General features: G+C 44.6%; 1 long non-coding RNA gene across 1 annotated transcript; it reads right to left on the reverse strand.

Moving 5' to 3' along the window:
- Nucleotides 1-18,508: 18,508 nt before the first annotated feature.
- Nucleotides 18,509-20,907, reverse strand: LOC122228298. The gene is made up of 3 exons (XR_006206509.1): nucleotides 20,823-20,907; nucleotides 19,990-20,042; nucleotides 18,509-19,153 (listed from the first exon to the last, which is right to left on the reverse strand). It is a non-coding gene; the product is annotated as an uncharacterized LOC122228298 (long non-coding RNA).
- Nucleotides 20,908-23,274: the final 2,367 nt, after the last annotated feature.

Consider the following 23,274-nt stretch of genomic DNA (forward strand, 5'->3'; position numbering starts at 1 on the left):
TTGCCAATATTATGACTTAAACTTTCCTATAACTCCTTTTATGGTGGTGTGTCAGAATCTGAGATCCAATGGTTATCAACCTTTGTGCTCTTTTCCCAATTGCCAAAAATCATTTAAGAGGCAATTCAAAGGTTAAAGTGGGGAATCAAATGGTATAAAAACACTAAGACATAAAAACCAAAAACCCCAAAAAACCCACTAAGCCATATAAAGTAACAAAATTGATTTGCAAATGGAACCCAAAGGCTATTTTCAAGTGAAATTACAGAAATCTCTCAGAACTAAGTGTATGGCTTCCCAAATGTCAACTATGAAAGGCTCACAATAAATATGTTTATATTAGCTTGGGCTTCTAAAACAAAATATCATACACTGGGTGGCTGAAACAACAGACATTCTGGAAGTTCTGGAAGTCAGAGAGTCTAAGATCAAGGTGCTAACTGATTTGGTTCCCAGTGAGGACCTTCTTCCTGGCATGTAGGTGTCATCTGTGATCTTGTGTCCTCATGTGGCAGAGAGACAAGGGGCTTTGGTGTCTTTTCCTCATCTTATAAGGGTACCACCTCCATCACTGGGGCTTCACTCTTATGACCTCACCTAAACCTAATTACCTTCTAAATGCCCTACCTCCTATGACCATCACATTGAGAGCGAGGGCTTCAACATATGAATTTTAGGGGGACACCAGCATTCGGTTCACAATGGTATTCATCCTGTTACATTTAGGGCCATGGTTGAAACGTACTGGCATGTCAATACCACTGTGAGTCTGTGTGGGATGGTGGATGAGTATGTGCTTCATGACCATGTGTGCAACCTATTAGAATTGGTCCCAACTGGTTCATCTTTATTCAATTCAGTGCTGCAAGCTCTGTGAAAAACCAAGTCCTTTAATATCAGTGAGGCTTTTTAATGACTGGTGACATGCTGGTCTCAAACTTCTGCCATGTTTCTGGAGACATGGCCTTTTCCCCCATTTTCATGATTATACAGCAGGTGCAGGGAACTTGGACATCATTTGGTACACTGTTTCCCAAATTTCAGTCACTTTGTGTCATGATTTTGGAATAAATATGTACCAACTGTGTCATTGTTAACTCATTTTCCTGAAAGTAACTCACTTGGAAAAACCACAAATTTATTTAAAAAGGAGACTCTGTATTAGTACTATAATTGAAAACCCATGTGACATAAATACAAGATAACCATAAAATGCATACACAAAAATGAAATAACGTTATAAATTCTAACTAAATACTGATTCTCCGAACCAGAGTTCTAGTTTTTTTTGTTTTTGTTTTTTCGCTAACAGGAGAGATTAGCAAGTGCTGGAGAGATTTTAAGAACATATTAAGGCTGTGAAGGGTTATTGCACCTGAATTTGTTTGTGCCTTATAGCTACGTTCTTGGATAGTCCCCGCCCACACTGAGTCTGGTTTTGGCCATGTGCTTTGCTTTGGCCATCAGACAATAGCAAATGTCATGCTACCAGGGGCGTGATAAGTACTTGCACATTGGGGCTTTCCCTCTCTTACTATTCTTGGAACCTTTGACCAACACATGAACAAGCCTGGGCTAGCCTGCTGGATGATGAGAGTCACATGACCCAGTCACCCCATCACCCCAGCCAATCACATGACAGGGCATGTGATTAGATAACCCTAATCAATTTGCTGGCTCCAACCGCAATAACGAGCTCAGCCTGGGTCACCCGATCCTGGCCCAGCTTAGCAGAGCCAGTAGACCCATAGGTGTGAGAGTACTAATAAACGGTTGTTGTCTTGTGCCATGAAAGCATTTCAGGGTGGTTTGTTATTGAGCACAAATTAACTTCGATCCCAAAGTAAGATTTGTGCCATGCAGCTGATAGCACAAAATTTTCCAGTACAATTTTTTCAGGGTTGAATTTGAGTTCGGCCATCCAGTCTTACGTCTAATGACATATATTCCGTACTTCAGGAAACTCTGATTCAGTCTAAGTTTCACCTTTTAAGTTTAACAGCTGAAGGTCCAGAGAGCTGACATGACTTTACCCAGGCTTCATAGTTAGCTAGTGACAAAGATGATGCTAAAGTTTAGATGTGTGTGGTCTATTTCCAGAGCAATTTGCTGCCTTCTTCAAGATTGCTGTGTTTAATCATAAAAAAATGATGAGTAAGGTTTTAGGGAGATATTGTGTCATCAGCTTATTTTGTCTGTATCCTCTCATGAAAGCAGAAGAATTCAAGTTAACCCACAGAATTGACAAAGGTCATTAATTAAAAAAAAATTTTTTTTTTGGACTATCTGTGTTCTGGATTGAATTGTACCCCCTTCAGCCACAAAGGTACATTGAAATCTTAACTCCCAGTACCAATGGATGTGACCTTATTTGGAAATAGAGTCTTTGCAGATGTAATCAAGTTAAGACAAGGCCATACTAGGCTAGGGTAGTCCCTAAATCCAGTGAATAGTATCCGCATAGAGAGAGAGATTTTGACACAGAGACACCCAGAGGGGAGATAGCCATACAGATGGAGGCAGAGATTAGGATTATACTGCCACAAATCAGGGAATGGCAAGGATTGCTGGCAACCACCAGAAAGTAGGAAGAGACAAGAAAGGCTTCTTCCCTTGAACCTTCAAAGAGAGTGTGTCCCAGCATTGATTTCCACCTTCTATCTTTTGGAACTGAGGAAGAATAACTTTCTCTAGTTCTAAGCCGCCCAGTTGGTGGGACTTTGTTAGGGTAGCCCTAGGAAATGAAGGCATCTTGCCTGTTCACTTCTGTTGGCAGTAATATTCCACCTATGTTACAACTTAAATGAGATGTGAAGCAGAGAAACCGATAGAATAGGAAGGCTAGGGATTAAAAAACAACCTCGTGCATCCCCTTAAAATAAGGTATTGAACAGAAACACCTGCATGGCTGAGAGCTGGGGCTATATAGATGGTAGGAGTGCAGCCTGGTCTTGGGTTTCTTCCCATCAACAAAGGAGGCACCGAGGCCACCTCGTTCCCTTTGGGCCACTCTGGCTCAGACCTGGGGCGGCAGAGCAAATCTACCAGACGGGATCTTTTTCAAAGTTCATAAAAATGCAGAAATTCAGTCTTCGTGGGGGAAGTTAACATTCACCAAAGAATTCCCTGTGGGTTCATTTTATTTGGGGTGTGACAAACATCTCTATCTTCTGTCAGTGAAACCGTCTTCTAGGAGTGAAGATACCCAGATACACTCAGAGTCGACATTCCCTCATTTCTTTTCCTAATTCTGTTGTGATGCAAATGCTGGTTTTCCTACACAGGAGAAAGTGTTGCAGGCGCCCCGTGAATTCCTACCTTCTGCTCAGGGTAGTACTTCCTTTGCATGGTTGCATTAGGCATTATCCATTTACAGTCATTTACATTTTGAAATCCTTATCCTGCTGCATCAAAGTATTAATGGAGGGGGATATAGGGCAGCTGCACCAAGGTAATTTACTTGGCTTCTGAAAACCTCCTCCAGATAATCCAGAAAAATCTGTCACATGGGACCCCAATTTGTCTGATTACCTTTTTCTGACAGATGCTAGGGTCATATGCTCAGACTTTTATTTTTGTTGCTTTCATTTGGTTAATTCTATTAGTGGCTTACTCCGGACATGAAAGTCATTTGCTATTAAAAACAAATGTCATCTCAAAAGGAAAATCCCAAGGCCGCCTTTCCTTCTGATCTCCCTGTCAACAGCAGAGTCTAGATGTTCAAATCAAAAGTGTTGCTTTGCATTAATTATCTTCTATCCACTGTACCTCTTTAGTATTTGGGAAATAATGCCTCTGAGTGAAGGAGGAAACAGAGGTCCTGATTATTGGGTGAATTTGAAGCTGTCCCTCAGATCGGATCTGGATGGCACAACCAAGTCTGATGTCAACCCTGAAAATTTTGCTGGTGAGTTTGTCGGTGACTGCCAGCTGCCTCAGAATAACCTTGCACCCCTTCTTCCTCAAGTGTTAATTTGTTGGGGCTCCCAATGTGCTCATCTACAAAGCCATATTTCCCAGTTTCCCTGCAGCTAGGTGGCCATGTGATACAGTTCTTGCTAATGACGTGTAAGGAGAAGTCTGATGGGGATTTCTGGGAAGATTTTGCTTTCTTAATATAGGCATTGTTCCTCCCTCCTTCCATCCCCACTCTCCTCCTTTCTGCCTATGAAATGTCTCAAGCTGGAGCAGCCATCTTGTTACCCTGCAGGAGAAGCCAAGAAAATTGCAGAGACTTTGCCCCGGTGCACTTAGCTACCAAATAATGCCAGGAAACGTCTACTTCTAGACTACTTTCATGAGCAAAAATAAGCACCATTTTATCCGCATCACTGTTAAGTGGGTTTTATTGTTATGTGCAGCCACACTTGATCCTTGGGCGATACCGTGGATTTCTAAGAGCCCAGTGCGCTGCTGTATCTTAGGTTAAAGAGTTATCTAGAGCTGGAAGGAAATATGAGCCAGGGAGGGAAGCCCGGCAGAGCTGAGTCCTGGCATTCCCCGTGTGTGTGTGTCAGACTGAGCCTGTTATGGTCTCAGTTCACTCTATGGCTTCGGGCTTTATTGGTGTTCTGGGTAACTTGTCAGAGGGATCCCCTAGGTTTCCATGCCCTTTTGGGGAATTGCATTTAATGAACAACTGCTTTGTTCATTTCCTCACTAATTTTCCATTCTTGAAAGAAAAAGGAAGCTCTGACTGAGATAATGATATCCTAGTGCCCATTAGGAGAGAACGGTGTACTTCTAAGTGAATTGGGGAGGGGGAAGGATGTATTTCTGTGAATTGAAAATGTCATTTTGTATATAAGAAGTCATTCTGAGTAAGGACAAAAATACTCATAAAAACCAGAAATGTAGCTGGATTGGATCATCTCTTTTCCTGACATTTTTTTAAAAAAAATTTGTTCCAGAATGTTCAAGTCATTCTTTACCCCTGCAATCTGAAGACTGGGAGTCTCCTGGAGTCTCTTGAAATTATTCTGCTGAACGTGGGCTCGGAGTGTTGGTTGGGGGAGCTAGTTGTACTGCTACCATGGTGGGGAGATCTGTGCTTGTTCCTGGCTTTTGGGGGCCTTTGTGGAGTCCCCTCATGGCCTTGGGCCCTGACCTAGAGAAAGACAGCTGGCATGGGCAGACGCCTGGTGTACAGAGGGACAAACATTCTCATGAGGAGAGCAGGGCAGACCTCTCTGGATTTGCTTGCTCTTGATATCTGAGTAAGCTCAGAGATTTCTTGTTTACTTTTTATTGCTCTGGCTATTCTCTTCATATAGCTTGACACAAAATGTACCTCTTCAGATAGCAAGTAGGAGACAGGACAGTATAATAATCCACAACTTGGTCTCAGTTCTTCTGGAAGAACTGTGTTCTGCCCTAGTTCTGCCATTGACATGCTCGCTGACCTCAGGTAAGTTACTTAGCTTCTCTGAACCTTGGCTTCCCCATCTATAAAATTAAGTATTCAGAGTATCTGTTATTGTTGCATAGAAAACAACCATAAAATCTCAGGGGCAACCAGCAATATTTCTCACTCACATGCCGCTCGTCAACTAGGGGAGTGCTTTTCCAGATTGTTGAAGCATGAGCCTCAGACCCAGCTTGTAGTCTGCTTCATGCAGATTATTCTGGGGCTCAGGCTCGGACAGTGGCTACTCATGGTGGAGTTCTGAAGCTTCTTGGCTGGTGAGCGGAAACTTGTGACCTTCTTTGGGTTTGTAACTCAAATGCTGTCACTTGTGCTGTCACTCCATTGGCCAAAGCAACTTACGTGACCAAGCCCTACATCCACAGAGTGGGAAATATATTCCTGCTATGGGGGAGATGGGAAATGAATATTTACTAAACAGTATTCTAATGATCCTTCCCAGCTTAAATTAAGAGATGTTTTGGAGACTTCCTGAGGATGATGAGAGGCATTCAGCATGGAGCCACACATGTGGTAAGTACTCATGAAATGTTAACTGTTCCTCTTGCTGCTGTCGCTTGCCCTGTCTGTTAGTACTATATGCCCAAGCTCAGCAGTGAGGGAGGCTCTGCAGACGAATGCATCGAACAGGCTGTGCACTATTCAAGGCCTTGCTGGCCTGAGAATCAAAGCATTACCTCCTCCACCTCAGCAAGCAGTGTTCTCCTCTTTGACTTCAAATGGGCCTGTGGAAGCTTCTGAAAACTTTCAGAACTCCATTATCATTTTATGGAGAAGAGAGAAGGTTAGGTTGATCCCAGGTTACGTCTGTCCCTTTGGCCTCATAGTCTAAAGCTTGGATGGCAAAGTGTCATTTTCAAGACAAGGGCATTAGTTGAGGTATAAGAATTAACCATAAAGATTTGGAACTTCAACATTTATTTCTCCATTCATTCATTCATTCATTCACTCATTGAACAAGCAGACATTTATGGAGCCCTGTTACGTGCTCCATAAGCACTGTGGTGAGTGCCTTAGATACATTCTGTAAGGAGTAGAGGGCTCAGCAGACTCTGTGGTAATTCCAGGCCCATCTGGGGTTCAGAGCTTAGCTGGGAGCTGGTGGCGAGGCCAGAAGTAGGAAGTCTGAGCTTGCTTATCACCCCTGTGTCACTCATCACTAGTGTTCTTCATGAGCCCACATCTCCTTAGAGCACCCACTAGGTCCAACTAGACCATTCTTTCAGGTTGCACTGGAATAGTTCAGGGTCCCCAGAAGGCCACACATTGACCTAGTTGGAAATGTACATAGTGCATCCCTTGAGTAATCTCCCTGTGATGATGGGGCAACGAGACCCGATACTAGAGTTGGGGGTCATGAGCCTGGGTAGCTGCATGGATTCCATGGCCAAATGGAAGCCTGGGAGTCTATCTAATGATACCCCCTTCCCACTCCCTCTCGATTTCCTGTCTCTGAGATGGGACCTGTGATGCACTGGACAGAGAAGATCTTGATTAATGAATTCCTTATTCTCAAACGACCTAAACTCACAATTCAAACATATGAAGTCAATATAAACTATTTATCCCCATTTTTACAGATGAAAAAACAGTCTCAGAGAGGGTTACTTGTCCACTGTTTTGCTACAGTCCCAGCTGACCTCACGGATGCTTTCTAGTCTTCATTCCATAATATTTTTCCATTCACAGACTGTCTGTTGTGTTGTTCCTTGCAATGCCCTGAGCTTGCCAACACTTATCTGTCAGTGGTGTTTTGAGGAGGCTTGAGGTAGGAGGGGTAAATAAAGAACGAGAATCTTCCCTTCTCCTCCATACCCCAGGGAATCCTTGTATTCTCCCTCCCCCCCCCCCCCCCCCCCCCCAACCCTGGATTTGTAGGAAAAGGAAGAACCAATCCAGAACCTAAGCCTATTGGAGCCAATCGTATCCTGGGTTGACCGTGATTCAATAGGGCATGGCTACTCTGTGCTGGGTGGGCACCCTTAGCTCTCCACCAGTCGTGGCCCCTTGGTGTTTGCTCATCTTTGGCCTTAGCCAGCTGTGGACCTGAAGTCTCTTGGTTGCTTTATCAGTTTATCTCTCTTACCCTTTTGTTGGAGATCTTGACGTCAGAGCTTCAGAATGTTTCACAAATGACAAAGGTATCTGGGCTGCCTGGAGTGTGTGCTCTAGGCCAAAATTCTACTAAGTGCCTTATATCTGCTATTTGCTCTGAGTGGATTTAATACGTACTCCTATCATATAGGTGGTGCTCTCTTCATTTTATAGGCAAGGAAACTATGAAGCTCAGATAGGTTATTTCTCTTTCTCGGGATTACACAGCTGATAAAAAAAGTTTAATTTTTCTATCACATAATTCTTTTCAATAATAGTTGCTGATACGGGTCAGGGTTTTCTAATATGTTATTTGCAATTCTCAGAGCAACTCTGCTTTCTTTTCCCCTTTCTTGCACAGAGGGGCTAAGCAGCTTGCCTTAGGTCACATGGCAAATATTATAGTTATGAAGTTCAAGCCTGGGGCTGTCGAGACTCCCACACTCCTCTTCTTCTTCTTGCTGAGAAAGACTTCTCGGACTCCCCCATAATCTCACTGAGCTGCTCTCAGACTCCCATGTGTGGCAGAAGACTAATTAAAAGAACAGCGAGGGAACATTTTTCGTTTAAAGGGCAGCCTGTGTGTTTTGTGTGCAGAGGGAGATGGTGGGAAGTGGAATCCTCTCCCCAGTCTTGGTGGTTGGTACCAAGACCCTTACACCTTCTTTCTGATCATCTTTTGTTGGCACCACTATCTTCTCTAGCGTTTGACTTCCTGAATCTCTGGTCAACAGCCGTGGCTCTAAGGATTGTCTGTCTGACCTATAACCCCATTCCCCCAAACCATTCAAGGTCTGCCTTAGTGAGGCGAGCCAGGCACAGCCAATAAGAGAATAGCCCCAGCCCGAGAAGCTTCTACCGCCAGTAAGTGAACCAGGATCTTGCCTGGACTCCAGCCCAAGCCCAGAATATGGAGCCAACAGGGGGTCACTGGGAAAGGATATTATTAGCTCATTGCAACCTTTACCATCATTGCTGTGGTTTCACTCTTGCCTTGGAAAAAATTGCCTATTTTTCCTGACTACTCCCTAGCACCCCCACATAAACCCAGATGTTGAAGGGCCCATGTGGATCAGGGCGAAGCACACCCAGCTTACCCTGTGACGCGGGAAGTGCTAGGTGTTATGCATTTTCTAATCTGATGACATTTTCAGTCCACACTGTCTTTATTTCTCACCTCCTAACTGATTTCCCTGCTTCCACCCCTGCAATTTATTCTTTACTCAGCAGCCACCCTGATCCTTTTATTTAAAACAATTTTTTTTGATGTTTTTATTTATTTCTGAGACAGAGAGAGACAGAGCATGAGCAGGGGAGGGGCAGAGAGAGAGGGAGACACAGAATCTGAAGCAGGTTCCAGGCTCTGAGTTGTTGGCGCAGAGCCCGACGCGGGGCTCAAACTCACGAGCTGTGAGATCATGACCTGAGCTGAAGTTGGACGCCCAACCAACTGAGCCACCCAGGTGCCCCATCCTGTTCCTTTTAAATTGTGAGTCTGATCATGTTACTCTTCTGCTCAAAGTCCCCCAGTGGTTTGTCATGCTCCTCAGAGAAAAGCCAAAGTCCTTACGGTGGCCTCTAATGATCAAGGGCAGGGGCCAGTAAGCTTTTTCTGCAAAGGGACAGGTAATAAATAGTTTTGGCTTTGGGGGCTGTTGGTCTCTGTGGCAGCTACTCAACTCTGTGAGCATGAAAGCAACCAGTGACAATATGTAAATAAATATGTGTGATTATGTCCCAACCAAACTTTGTTTCCAGAAATAGGCAACAGGTTGGCTGTGACCCACAGCCTGTGGTTTGGTGACCTCTACTCCAGGTGACTGGCCTCTGCTACCTCTTGGTCTTTACTATTTTCTCTTGTCCTCTGCTTCAGCCCCGCTGATATTTACAAACGCTCCAAGCCTTTGTTTGGGGCCTTGCACTGGCTGTGCTATCCAGAACATTCTTCCCCTATGTATCTGAGTGCCTCCTTTCTCATTTCCTTCAGGTTTCTGCTTCAGTGTCATTGCCAGAGAGCCCTCTCTGGCCACTCTGTCTGCAATAGCGACCTTCTCGTTTTCTTAGCACCTCACATTCTTTACTCTGCTTTATTTTCCTCAATAGCCCTTGCTATCAGCTGCAATATTTATTTATGGAACAAATACGTGATTTCTTTGGCAAATATTACTGAGCGCGTTCTTAATTCCAGGCAGTACTCTAGGTGCTGGAATTCCCTAAAGAACAAAGCAGACAAAGCCTTCTATCATTGGACTTTAAGTCTAGCTGGGGAAGAGAGACAGTGAGCGCATTGAAAGCAAGTATGAATGTGGCAGGTAGAGATAAGTGCTCTGGAAGAAATTAGGCTGGGCAAGGGGACAGGATTGGGGGGTCTGCCTCTGTTTCTCTCTCAGTATGCATCTTCTGACTGGCATCATTGCTAAGGTTTCCCGAGTTACAGCAATGGTGACATTAACTCCCTTTGCTCAGCTTGGAGCCTGACGTTGCAAAGCTGTTGTGTCTGACAAAATCCCGGTGCCGACAGGGGGCGCCACAGACTGTGCAGAACTGCCTGCGCAGATAGGTGTGATCGAGCCAGGGGCAGCCAAGCTTGGGAACAGGATGGAAAGGGAGGTGAAGGCTGCAGTGGAGGGATGGGGAAGTTGGAAGTTGTGGGGATGTAACAGAATCTGAACACAAACTGCCTGCGCCGCAAGTGTTTTTCATGGAGCGCTGCCTAAACTACCAGGCATTGCGGGACAATGCATTTCTGAGTCGGATGCTTAATAAATCAGCCAGGCATGCATTATTATGCCGCCACGGAGCCCTTGTTGTGTCTTAATGCTCAATTATACAGCACAGAATCTGGGTCGGGCTTTCTATCATCTTGGATGTGTGGCAGAAATGGCCTGGCTCTAATTGCTCTACATGGGAATGGGTTCATTTGAGTTTGGCCGGTGACTCACGCTGATTGACAATTAGATTGAAGGGACCTCGTGGAGAATCACAGGCCCAGACAGCTCTAGACCTTGAAAGAGATCTTTGAAGTGATCCTAGTCCAATCTGCTCCTGCTGCAGATGGGGAAATTCAGGCTCCCGGAGAGGAAGTTCCTTGCTCAAGGTCATCAGATAAATAGCGATGGGGGCTCAAGTCAGGCTACCTATTCTGCATCAAATACTGTCACACCCCAGGCAGATTCTCAGGACGGCCACCTCCGCCCTTCCTATGTCTGCCGCAAATGCCATGGACACTGACATCTGACTGAAGCTGAAGACCAGCGGGAAGAAACTGTGCCTCATTGACTTGAATAAAAATGGACAACCGGTTAAAAAAAAACAACAACAACAGACTTCCATATTTTATGGATCCCTGGGGACCCAGTGAACTCATGCTTCCAGATTAAAGGAAAGAGGAAAACCATACCCTTCTTGCTGAACTATGCTGCCTGCTGGTTCCCCAGTGCCCCAGCAGTCTCTGGAATGGAGATTGTCATATGTGACAGCTGGAGAACATTATCGCTTGAAGGTTTGCATTCTGGCTTTTATATTTGATTTACATAGATCTGCATACTGTATGCTATCGGCGTTGTTTTCTGTTTTGTTCTAGCCTCACAGCCTCCGTTCTCTAAGCTCAGTGGGTATTTTGGCTTCCTCAGTGACTCTGGGTGAGACAAGTAGTTGGCTAGAGTTTGATCTAGAGAAATATCTGGAAGTTCCACCTCAAGGAGAGGCTCTGGGGCAGAGCCACTGCTGAGCCAGTGACGTGTTGGAGTCCTGTGGCTGTCATTTCTTGTAGGGTTCCATGGTAGAGGCCTGCTTATTGTAGTCCTTATCTAGCTCTGGCCATCTATGTGTATAAACGCCCATGGGGTAGCTTTGACTTTCTGTGTGTCTGGGCCTACATAGTAGCACCTTCAAGATGCCATGGACAGATGACCACATTTGGGGCACCTAGATCAATCCTAGATGAGAAATAGCTCACTTTAGAAAATCCCTTGACAAACGTTCTAGAGGCAAACATACCTCTCCTATGACCTGGCAATTCCATTCTCAGGTCTTCCACCAAGGGAAGTGAGTGCACATGTCTACCAAAACGCATGTACAAGAATGTCCATAGCTTCATTCATCAAAGCAAAGTACTGGAAACTACCCAAATGGACAGGTAAACTGGATATTCTCATACAGTGGAATAGTGCACGGCAACATAAAAGAATCGACTGCTTATATGCAACATGAATGAATCTCACAAATGTTTAATGTGCAGCAAAAGAAAACAGACACAAAGAAGCCATACCACAGGATTCCACTTATATGAAGTTCAAGAGCAGCAAAGCTGGGCTGTGTTGATAGACTTGAGAATTGTGGTTACCTCTGGGGAGGGAGATGGACCAGGAAGAGGCATGGGATGGGAAAGGCTTCTGGAATGATGGGAATAATGTTACATATGTAAACATTTATTCACTTCAAATGTGTGTACTTTACTGTGTGTCTGTTATCCCTCAATAACACTGAGGAAGAGGATGAAAGGAGTCTGCTTAGAAGGCGCCCAGTGCCATTCTGGTAATGTCCCATGTCTCTGACTTCTAGGACTTGAACTCTATTTCCAGATTCCTGATACCAATTTGTTTTATGGATTATGCTTTTCAACCTTTCCTGCTTGCCTGCAGGTTGATGTTCAAACATGCCCTAAGCCTGCTACCAGCCTCTGTGTTTGTACACTACATGCACACCTTCAAATTTGTCCAACCTCAAGTTGAGCTGATGGTGTCAGAGTTCACCTGCAGCAGAACAGCTCTTTCAGGATGTTCCTTCTCCACTCTCCAGCCCACTTAGTCTAACCCTTAGTAGTCAAGATGAGATGGGCCAAGGAACTCCTCATACCATATCCTCCCTCAGTTCCCCACTGCTGCCACAATTTCCAAGGGGCATCTGTAGAGGGACACTCCATTACTAGCTGGATAATAAACTCTGGGTGGTCTCAGGGAGCTGGATTACACGGACTCATCCAGACTCCTTTGGGGTAAGCTAATGGCCAACTGAAGGCTTGGAATAAAAACAGACCCCTCCCCTTGGGCCCTCTCCTCGAGGATAGGGATGGCAAATACTTCATACATGGGTCAACCCATCCTCTCTGGCTCCTTCCTACCCTATGGCAGACGTTAATCATTGATTAGAGCACTTATCTTTTCTTTCTTTCTTTTTTAATGTTGATTTATTTTTGAGAAAGACAGAGCGTGAGTGGGTGTGGGACAGAGAGAGAGGGAGGCACAGAGTCCAAAGCAGGCTCCAGGTTCTGAGCTGCCAGCACAGAGCCTGATGTGGGCTTGAACTCACAAACCGTGAGATTGTGACCTGAGCCGAAGTCGGATGCTCAACCGACTAAGCCACCAGGTGCCCGGATTAGAGCACTTTTCTAATAAGCCTGGGTGGAAAAGCTCTCCAAGGAAACACAAGAGACAAAGTGTATGCTCAAATCTCTGGAGAAGAGCTGCCCTCTTAAGGCCTAGGCAGGGGAGCACTTCCTCCCAAACAAAAGGTAAACCTGGGACCAGCTACAAAAGGAACAGGAGAGAAGGAAGTTCTAGGTCTGGTTCTTAGAAGTAGATGTCAAGAGAATTTGCCCATGAGGGACTTACTAAGGAAATACTTCCAGGTTGTAGAAGGGGATGAAGGGGCAAACAAGGGAATGTTCTCAGGCAAAAGGCACCCAGAGGTGGCTTAGCTCAGATTGGCAGAGGCATTCTGGAGTATTAGTTACTCTGGCCATTGTCCCAGGGAGCTGGGCTTGCAAACCTTTGCCTCTGTCCATCGTTGATCAAGGACCTTCCAGGGGAGGTAAATTCCCAGGCACTCCTGGCTACCAGTGTGCCGGGAGTGCTCCAGTGGCCCAAGGGCAGCCCTCTAAAGATGAACCTCAGGTGTAGGTGTGGAAAGTAAAGGTGTACCCAAACTGGGACACATGGAAAGGGTAATATATGAACACTCTCCACTACTAAAGGCAATTCAAAAAGACAAAACAGTTTCAAAAAATGTTTATTTATTTATTTTGAAAGAGAGAGAGAGAGAGAGGAGGGAGGGGCAGAGAGATTAGGAGAGAGATCCCCAAGTGGGCTCTGCGCGGCTAGCTTGATCTCACAAACCATAAGATCATGACCTTCACGGAAATCAAGAGTCAGACGCTTAGCCAACAGCCCCCCAGCACTGTGGTCTTGCACCCTTTCCTACTATGGGGAGGAGTGTGGGCAGAGGAGAGGAAGAGGGTGATTGCATTCCTCATGATCAATGCCATCCTGTCCCCCACCATAATTGTCCCTCACGGATGGACAAGGGAGGAAGGGTACTGCCTCTAGATGCAACCATTACAAAGGCACAAAGGGATCTCCCCAGGAGAGGCTGCCAGCTCCTCACCCTCATGCAAAATCCACTTGATTCCTGATCACTTCTGTTTTCATAACACCGTACAATGTCAGAGTGCTTTCCCATGCCTGGCGTTACTTTCGTTCCTGTGAGGTGGGCAGGGATTGCTTTCCATCAGTCACATAACACAAGGGGTTGATGCGCTTACCGGTATACTTTGTGCTGCTTCTCCAGTCGGTTTGTATTTTTGTCTAGAGCGGACCCTCCTTGTCCGTATCTGCAGCTGAACTGGCAGGGTTAAGGAGCCCTGTTAATTCCCTACCTTTAAACACACCTCTCCTTGCTCTAAGTAATAGAATGATTTTTTTCTTTTTCCTTTTGTGCAAAAAAGATCAAGACTCTGGACACCTGGCCCCAGGGTGGGCTCAGCCCAGCTGCTAACTGTAAAAATTCTTTAACCTCTCTGGGCCTCAGTTTCCTTGTTTGCAGTTTAAAGAGGTTGGCCTAGATTACAACTCCAGTCCTTGTTCTGAAATTGTGTGCACGCACGGCTCTGGGTTATGAGAATTGTGTTTCTTTGTTCATTAGGAACAAAGAGCAGGACTCAGATTTTAAAGGTTGCTACTATATTTTAGTTTCAATACCTTACTTTTTAGGTAACGTTTTTCTTTAAGAGGAGGGAGCTGGCTGGTGTAAGGGGACCTGTTTTTTTCTTTTCTTTCCTTTCTTTCTTTCTTTCTTTCTTTTTTTTTTTAAACATTAAAGCCCCTGTCTTCAGGGAAGAAGAGGCTGTTGGATGTGTTTTGAATGTTTCAAATCAAAGCCTGCCAAGGGAAGGGGAGCTATAGGTTTCAATAAGCACCTTCTTTCAGCAATTTTAAGAATTTCACTTATGAGGATAATGAAATCTTCAGAAACTGTAGGAGACATACCAGGAAAAAAATATGATTCATCAGTGGAATTTTTTTTAGATACTCTCTGTCCCTACTCCATGTGTCCATCAGGAGGGTCCTCTCTGCAGACTCTGAGGTCTTTTGCACCCTCCCTGGATCTTTGGGAGCTTGAACGAACAGCATCCGGGCTCGCCGTTGACCACCCTGGCTCCTGGGGCCTCAGTTGTCACTAATGTGTAGCTCTGTCTCCTCATGGCAAACGTTTGCACCTACAGCCCAGGCCAATACTCGTTCCTCTGCGTCCGGCTTCTCACAGAGTCGCTTTAATCAAAACAAAGATGTGGATGTCCTATTTCTGTGTTGACTTCTTTTAGATGTGGAGTCTGCACGCACCCTGGGGTGTATGCGCCTCATTTGGGTCCATCTGTCCGTGCAGGCCCTGATAGGGAGCGTGCCCTGCTTCTGGTAGAGAGAGAAGTGGATGAAGCTGGCCTCTTTCCTTTTATAGGTTTTCTTGAGATTTTGCCAACATTCGTTCCCAGCTATTTAAAGATTAAGAAAAGGAATACATTTTTGAGAACTTAATTTGATGTAATTTCAGGAAAAAAACAACACATACAGTTAGAGAAGGTGATGGAAAATCCTCAAAGACCCCGTTGAAAGGACGAGTTGATGTTTAATGAAAAGCAGTGGGTGTGGGTGGATTCTGTACATTTTCAAGGATCAAGTTACCTGCGAAGAGAGAGAAATTGTGGGATGGGTATAACATAAACAAAAAAGCAGAGTTCAGATGAGGACTTTACGAAATTAAAATCAAAAGGGACGCTTCAAAAAAAAGAGTCCATCTTGGGTATTAACCTCCAACATGGAAATGAAAACAATTTTAAAAAGCTCTATATAAAAAGACAACCCACATTTGGGCATACTTCAGATCTTTTGGCCTCTAGCTTTCTGTGGGAAGCTATGGTTTCCCTTCATTTGCTTGCTGGATGTACCATTTGTTTTCTACATGTGCATCTAGGATTTCTTACTGGCTCTCCAAAGCTGTGCTGGCTTCAAAAAGGAGGGCATTTTGTGGCTCTTGTATGTGAGGCGCTCACAGTATGTGAATCCAGCGTGATGGTGGACAAACACAGAGCAGTAACCAGGAGACTTAGCGTTTTGGTTGCATCTCTGTGTCTCACACACGGAGTGACTCAGGGGAAATTACTTTCTTTCTCTGAGACTCAATTCTCTCACTATAACATGAGACCCTTTCCAGCGCTGTCTGAAAGTGTTTTCTGTGATGATGGAAACATTCTATTTCAGCAGTGTCCAATATGGTGGCCGCTAGCCATATGTGGCTTTGGAGCCCTAGAAAAGGTGTGGCTGTGGAATACATTTTTAAGTTTATTTAATTTCAGTTGCCACACGCAGCTAGTGGATAACACGTCGGACAGAGCAGTTTTATTTTTACTTTTTAAAATATTTCACGGGGCGCCTGGGTGGCTCAGTCGGTTAAACGTCCGACTTCGGCTCAGGTCACGATCTCGCGGTCCGTGAGTTCGAGCCCCGCGTCGGGCTCTGGGCTGATGGCTCGGAGCCTGGGGCCTGCTTCTGATTCTGTGTCTCCCTCTCTCTCTGCCCCTCCCCCGTTCATGCCCTCTCTCTGTCTCAAAAATAAATAAAAAACGAAAAAAAATATTTCATATATGTAGGCTGTATGCCCAACATGGGGCTTGAATTTACCACCCCGAGATCAAGAGTCAAATGCTCTACCAGCTAAGCCAGCCAGGTGGCCCTGGGCAGAGTGGTTTTAGACAGTAGCTGAAATCCCTCTGGTTATAAAATTCCATGATTCCATATTCTGGTGCATAGGCTTGCATTGCTAATCATTCACAAACATTCATCAAATCATTATTTGGGGTCTTGCCTGATCCAGGTGTACTTTTAATTCCTAGGGAAACAAAGATGAGTAAGGCAGAGTCCTTGTTCCTTAGGGGCTCATAGTCTCGTGGGAAAGAATCATAAACTTCTAGAAACTGTAGGCTGTTGAGGCTTGAGACTCCTGGGAAAATGAAAAGGAGAGCCAGCCTTCGTCAATATCCGTTACACACGAGTCTGTAGCATTTGCTGAGCAAGGATGTCGTGCCAGGAAGTTTGTCCAAGCTAGGTCTGGCCCACTTTTCCTGCCTAACCTTAGCAGCTAAAAGTAATCTGGACATTTGCCAGCTGCTGAGTCAAAACCTGGTTATTTTTAGCCTTTGGGAACCTTGAAACCTAGTTAGGGTAAATAACCTAACAGAATGGGACTGAGAGATTCAGCTTTTCATTCAGCAAATAAGGACTATGTTCGTGTTGCATGTCAAATGGTCTAGACATCAGGATATGGCCACACAGCAGATAGGTGTGGGCCTTCTACTTGGGGAGCTGGCCCAGCATTCGAGGGGAAGAGGAAGACATCACACAAGCAAATAGAGACAGTGATTTTAAATAGTATTGAGAAGAAAAGAAGATGTTGGCAACTAATAAATGTAATAATAGCTTAAAAATATCATTTATGACAACCTAACCAAATCTGCTGGTCTCCAGCTTGTGGTCTCTGGGTAGCTATTAGCATGGGGCTAGTGGTCTAGAAGTTAAAAAAAAAAACAAAAACAAAAACAAAGTAAAAAATAAAAAAGTTTCCAGGCCTGGTTGTGCTCCTCAGTTTGGTGTAAACCTGGGGAAACAGAAGCTTATTTCTTGGGATACAATAATATAATGTGTGTGAAATAAATTAAGCACTCTGTAACAGTAAAGGTCCATTATTAAAAGCATTTTTTTATTGTTTATTTTTGAGAGAGAGAGACAGAGCGCAAGAGGGGCGATGGGCAGAGAGAGAGGGAGACACAGGATCTGAAGGAGGCTCCAGGCTCTGAGCTGTCAGCACAGAGCCTGATGCAGGGCTTGAACTTGGGTACGGCGAGATCATGACCTGAGCTGAAGTTGATCACCTAACCGACTGAGCCACCCAGGCGCCCTGGTAAGAGTCTATTATTATTGCTTAGGCTCCATAATCTCCTGGTTGATAGTAGTTGATTAGTTGAGGACTTGTGGTTCAGCCCCCCGGGAAGGGGAGACCCAGGAGAGGGACCGAGAACATTGTGAGGAACATCTGAGGGGTACTAAGGGTCAGGTATCTTGGAACAGTGTTCTATGCAGCCCTTGGCTTCCCCTGAGAGGCCAGCCCAGTGGTCTGACCCTACTTTACCTAGAACTGCCTCGTCTTAATTATTCCATATGTTGGATGTATGTGTAAAGTGTTGATAAAAGTACCTTTTGGCAAAAAAAAAATGAGTTTGGTAACTGGGTGGGTGGATGCTGAGGGAGGCTGGGGTCACCAAGGCTAGCAGGGTGCTGAAGGACTGTGGGCCCAACTCTCCCTACCCCCTTATTGTGAGGTTTTGCTTCCTTTTAGGACCCAAAGGGTGTGAGCTGTGTGACCATTAGGAACCTGGGAGAATCCCTGAGGCAGGATGGGAAAGGAGCAATGGTTTCGGTTCCCAGTCTGTTGTCCAAGTTACACAGTACATGGTGTATCCAAGAACAAGTAACTAGGGATACGAAGTAAGCTGTTACTATATCCTGAATGTGTGGTACAGGCTCTGTGCCAGGCTCTAGAATTCCTGGTGCTCAGGAGCTTCCGTTTGCTCCTGCAATGCGTCAGGGGGTCCCCGTGCCATCCTGTCTCTTTCGGTTTTAACCAATGGGAAGAATGGAGACCCTGAGGGAGGGAGTAGAGTGAGGTCAGTGCATTTATTTGTGCATCTCCTTTGCTGTCAGGTTGCTATGAGCTGGCTGCATCTTTGCACTGAAGGTCATGACTCACACCAGGCACCTGTCTTCACAGAGCTCTGGCTTTCTTTGGGTGTAGATAGCCACGCTTGTCCCGGTGTCCTTTCAGGCCTGGGCATGATAATGACATCCACTGTTGTTGGCCTTGGGGCACTGCCCCCTCTCTTGTGGTTTTGCTACATCCTCCATCCTCCTTTGTAACTAGTTCTTTTACTAAAACCTCCTGGGATTATCCAAATTTGAGTGAACTTCTCCCTCCTGGCATTCTGACGCGTGTGCATGAGGTATGTACAATTGCTACTCCTATCCTGAAGATGAAAAAATCAAGAAATAAAAAGGTTAGGATATGTGTCCGAGTTCACACAGCTAATGAGTGAGCCTAGGGGATTAAAAACCAGGCAGTTGGATTCAGAAGCTGTGTCCCTGGGCAATGCATTATAGCGCCTCTCAGAGCAGAGGAGGTAGTGGGGACGGTGGATGAGGGGAATGGTTCTGAGCTTGACTTTCATCACGAAGTCCAACATCCCTTTGATATCCTGGCTTCCTCATTAGCTCCTCTTGTCTGTCAGCCCTGCCAAGCCTGGCAGGCAGCCTGTAAGAAGTGACAGTGTGGTGAGGTCTACAGAGGCGTGAACAACAAAGTTTATTTCTGTGGTTGGAAACAACAAACAAAACAAAACAAAACAAAACAGGGCAACCCCTAATTAATTAAATGAGCAGAAAATAGTCTCCTGGATGGGGCAGGGGCTGACAGCTCCCCCTTGATGATTTCATTCAGCGGTGATGGTTTTCTCAATACGACATGCTGTCTGGAACCACACACAGGGTCTTATTCTGTCTGAGAAGATTGTTTTGTTTTTTTTTTTTTTTTTTTTTTTCCCTCTGAGCTGCACAGGCTCTGTCTGGGAGTGACAGAAGCCAGCCTGTAACTTCGCTGACCTACTTCTCCGCTGGCTCTCCAGCCAGCAGCCCACGCATCATCCATTTTAACCAGCTTTTCAAGGTCACGACTTTTCAATGCAGAGGCTGGCTTTTGCTTGACACAAAGCCAGGTACCATCAATTGTCCTGTTTACGAAATTTTCAGTGTTCCCTTTCTTTAGCTGAGTAAAAAGTATGGGTTGGGCTCCTGTTTAGGACAGATAATAAATGCGGTTGCTTTGAGCCTAAATTGGCCACTTGGTCTATACTTCAGGTGCTTAAAAAGCAGGTTTTCCACTATTATGGAGCACCTGGGCCAGACCAAATACAAACAGTGAAGGATTTAGGTTGTCCCGGTAGACAGTCATACTCCTTTTTTTTTTTGTGACGCAGACAAATGTATGCTCCACATAAACACAATGTCTTATTTTTCACTCTTATGAAAGGACCATATGAAACCAGCTCTTCACAGATAAAAAGCAACTGCTTTGTGTATCTATTACTGTACCTTTCATCTCCCAAGGCTTTGTGAGAAACTTCCAGCTGGAGCTACATTCTTTTCTGGTTTGATAAAGATAAATAGTATTCAGTGAGAGAGAAAGGGGAAACATTTTCTTGATTATTCTCTAAATAAAAAGTCAGGGAAATGTGATTTTTCCCCCCAGTACTCAAAGTAGTTAGTCCCCCTTCAAAGTGACCCCAAATTTTCTGTGCTGCTCAGCATTCTAAAACTGTTTGATCTTGAGAAGCTTGTTATCTATTGGGTCCTGGGAGCTCATTAGAGAATAAAGAGGGCACATAGCTTTCTCTACTAATATCTGCTAATCATCAACAGTTAGCTTTAGGCAATCTAATATAGTGTTTGTGGTATAGGCTCTGCAGTGAGAATCTTGGCTTTTCCCCTTGCTGATTGTATGCATTTTAGTAAGTTACTTAAGTTGTCTATGTCTCAGTTTCCTTATCTCGGGTATTAGAGATAATAATAGCACTTGCATAAAATGTTGTGAGAAGTAGATGAAATAAGACATGGAAGGTGTTTAAAATAGTGTTTGCCACATAGTTAGCTTTGAGTAAATATTAGCAATTATTATCTACCACTGGAAGGATGGAAAGGCAGAAAGAAACCTTGTCATCTGTGTGTGTGCGTGTGTACGTGCATATCTAAGTATGGAAATGAGTTGCTGGGTGAAGGGAGCCTGGAGAAACAGGGAGCAAAGGAAGAAGCGGGTATGGTGGGCTTTCTTAAAGGAGCTAAGTGTGATCCAAGTTTTCGGGACTGCTTCTCTTTCTCTGTTGGCTTTCAATACAAGCAAGAAGACAAGAGGAGACCAATGTTCTTACCTGGGCGGTGCCATCTAGAGCTCTGAGCAAAGGGCTTTGATTTTAGCAGCTGCCAGTGTTGGTGCTTGCCATGTCCTGAGGCCAGCTGGAAATGGCCAAGGTGGGGTTGACTCCTGACCTTTGGTATCTGCCTTGACCCTTTGTTCTCTAAGAAGTCCTCTTTCACCGTGCCTGGAGCCAATCACAGTCCAGGGAGCTGCTGGAATGGAGGAGGCAGGTTGCAGGTGCTTGTGGCCTCATGATTTTGGGGCCCAGAATATTTGACCTTGCCATCTTACATTGTGAATAAAAGAGTTTTAATAGAATCATACCAATATCACTCGGTTTTTGTTAGACGTGCATTTTTTTCTTAAGCAATTCCATTAATTCAGTTTGGTTTCTTGAAAAATATTCTAGCTCACACAGTAAGTACTTTGTGATATTTTTCTATTTTTTTTTTTAATTTTTTTTTTCAACGTTTTTTATTTATTTTTTTGGGGACAGAGAGAGACAGAGCATGAACGGGGGAGGGGCAGAGAGAGAGGGAGACACAGAATCGGAAACAGGCTCCAGGCTCCGAGCCATCAGCCCAGAGCCTGACGCGGGGCTCGAACTCACGGACCGCGAGATCGTGACCTGGCTGAAGTCGGACGCTTAACCGACTGCACCACCCAGGCGCCCCATCTATTTTTAATGAAATTATTTTCATTTGGATCAGATTCAAAAAGAGGCAGAGAAATGAGGACAAGGAAAAAGATTAAGAAAGGGAGACGGAGTGAAAGGCAGAGAGAGAGAGAGAGAGAGGAAGCAATATACACAAACACATATATGCAATGACAGAAAAATACAAAGGTATAGATACAATTTAGAAAAATTGGAGGATTTGCAGAGCAGTCACACAAAGAGAGAGGGAGCCCGAGAAACACAGAAAAAGACACCACACACAGATGAAGAGAGAGAACAAACAGAAAATGCAGATACATACACACACACACACAAACACACACAATGACAGAGCAAGAGAATCAGAGAGAATACACCCTCTCCACTCCCCATGACCAAGGAAACTATAGCTGTTCTGGTGTATTGATTGTGAAATTTTGGATACGGCAGGATCAAAATACCATTTGGCTCAAAAGTGGGGTTGAACTATCTTCATGATCAAAATGGCAGAATTAAGATCAGGTATATAAAGTTTTTCACAGTTCTCAATAAACAGAAGGTATCAATTTTTTTTTTTTTTTTTTTAAGCTAAAGTACTTGTGGAATAACCCCCTTTCCTGGTTATAGGACCACTTTTCTGTGACCTCAAAGATATTTTTCCTTTCTGGGGTGGGAACATCCTGGATTCAGAACCTCTTCATCCATTGACATGTCTCCACTCCCTTCTGTGTTTCTGACACTCATGGTGGGCAGATATAGCTGTTGTTCCCTTCTGTCTAGGAAACTGGCAAACCTTGCAAAGGCTGGAGGCCTGGGTAATGGAATTTGGTAAGAGAACAGACCGAAATAAAATGTCTGTGATTGGGGGCACCAAATACCGTGAGATTCATACTAAGCAGTGTTTTATATGGCTGTTTCAAGATCTCAAAATCCTTATGGGTTCTTAAATCCCAAGGAAATGGGCCCAAAGACACAGAGAATGTAAACTAGATCTTTGAAATTCCCTTTGGTTAGTCTCTAGAAACTTATTTCTGCAGAAGTGCCTTCTGATTGACAAAAGCTCACTTTTATATTCACAATCTCACCCTGTCAAGGTCTAGTCTACAATCACCCTCAGAGAATATTGTGCAGTAACTTCTAAGAAACCCCAAATCCTCCGGATTTATGCATTTAATTTATTGTTTTTTCTCTTTCAGAGCTTTCCTTTGTACATAACCAAATCCTGATTTTGAGTGCCTATCACACACAGCTAAGCCATGATGTTGGAAGGCAGTGTTTTGAATGTATTAGCTTGTATTAGCTTGAATGTATTAGCTTGAAATTCTCGGTTTACTACGAAGTCCCTGGTCCTTTGGAAATTTATGTAAAATTTCCCACCCCCTCCTAACCTCCTACTTTCTGGTCCCTTTGGAAGCAGTTAATTAATTTCATGTCTCAAAGATGCTTTGTTTCCTTAAGTAGTTCAGTCTGGCTCATCTTCCACTGGGTATCACTTTTCGCTGGCACTTTGCACAGACTCATTCGGAAATAGCTCATTGTGGGCCAGTTGTCTGGGTTTGATGGGACAATTGCTTATGAGGTCAAGGTCTTTACGTATCATTCAGTCATTCAACAACTGTTCATGAGCCCCTGATGTGGGCCATGCACTAGGGATAAAAAAGGACTGATCTTCGTGGATCCCTGCCCCCCTCCCCATAAAGGCCCCAGTGACTGAGCTGACTAGGATCCTCACAGGCACTCTGGGGGATTTTATACTGAAAGTAGAAAACACAAGAGCTGGTGAGCAAGACCAAGACAGGGCCTTTGACGG

This window comes from Panthera leo, chromosome C1, assembly GCF_018350215.1.
Source record: "Panthera leo isolate Ple1 chromosome C1, P.leo_Ple1_pat1.1, whole genome shotgun sequence".
Classification (NCBI taxonomy): Eukaryota; Metazoa; Chordata; class Mammalia; order Carnivora; family Felidae; genus Panthera; species Panthera leo.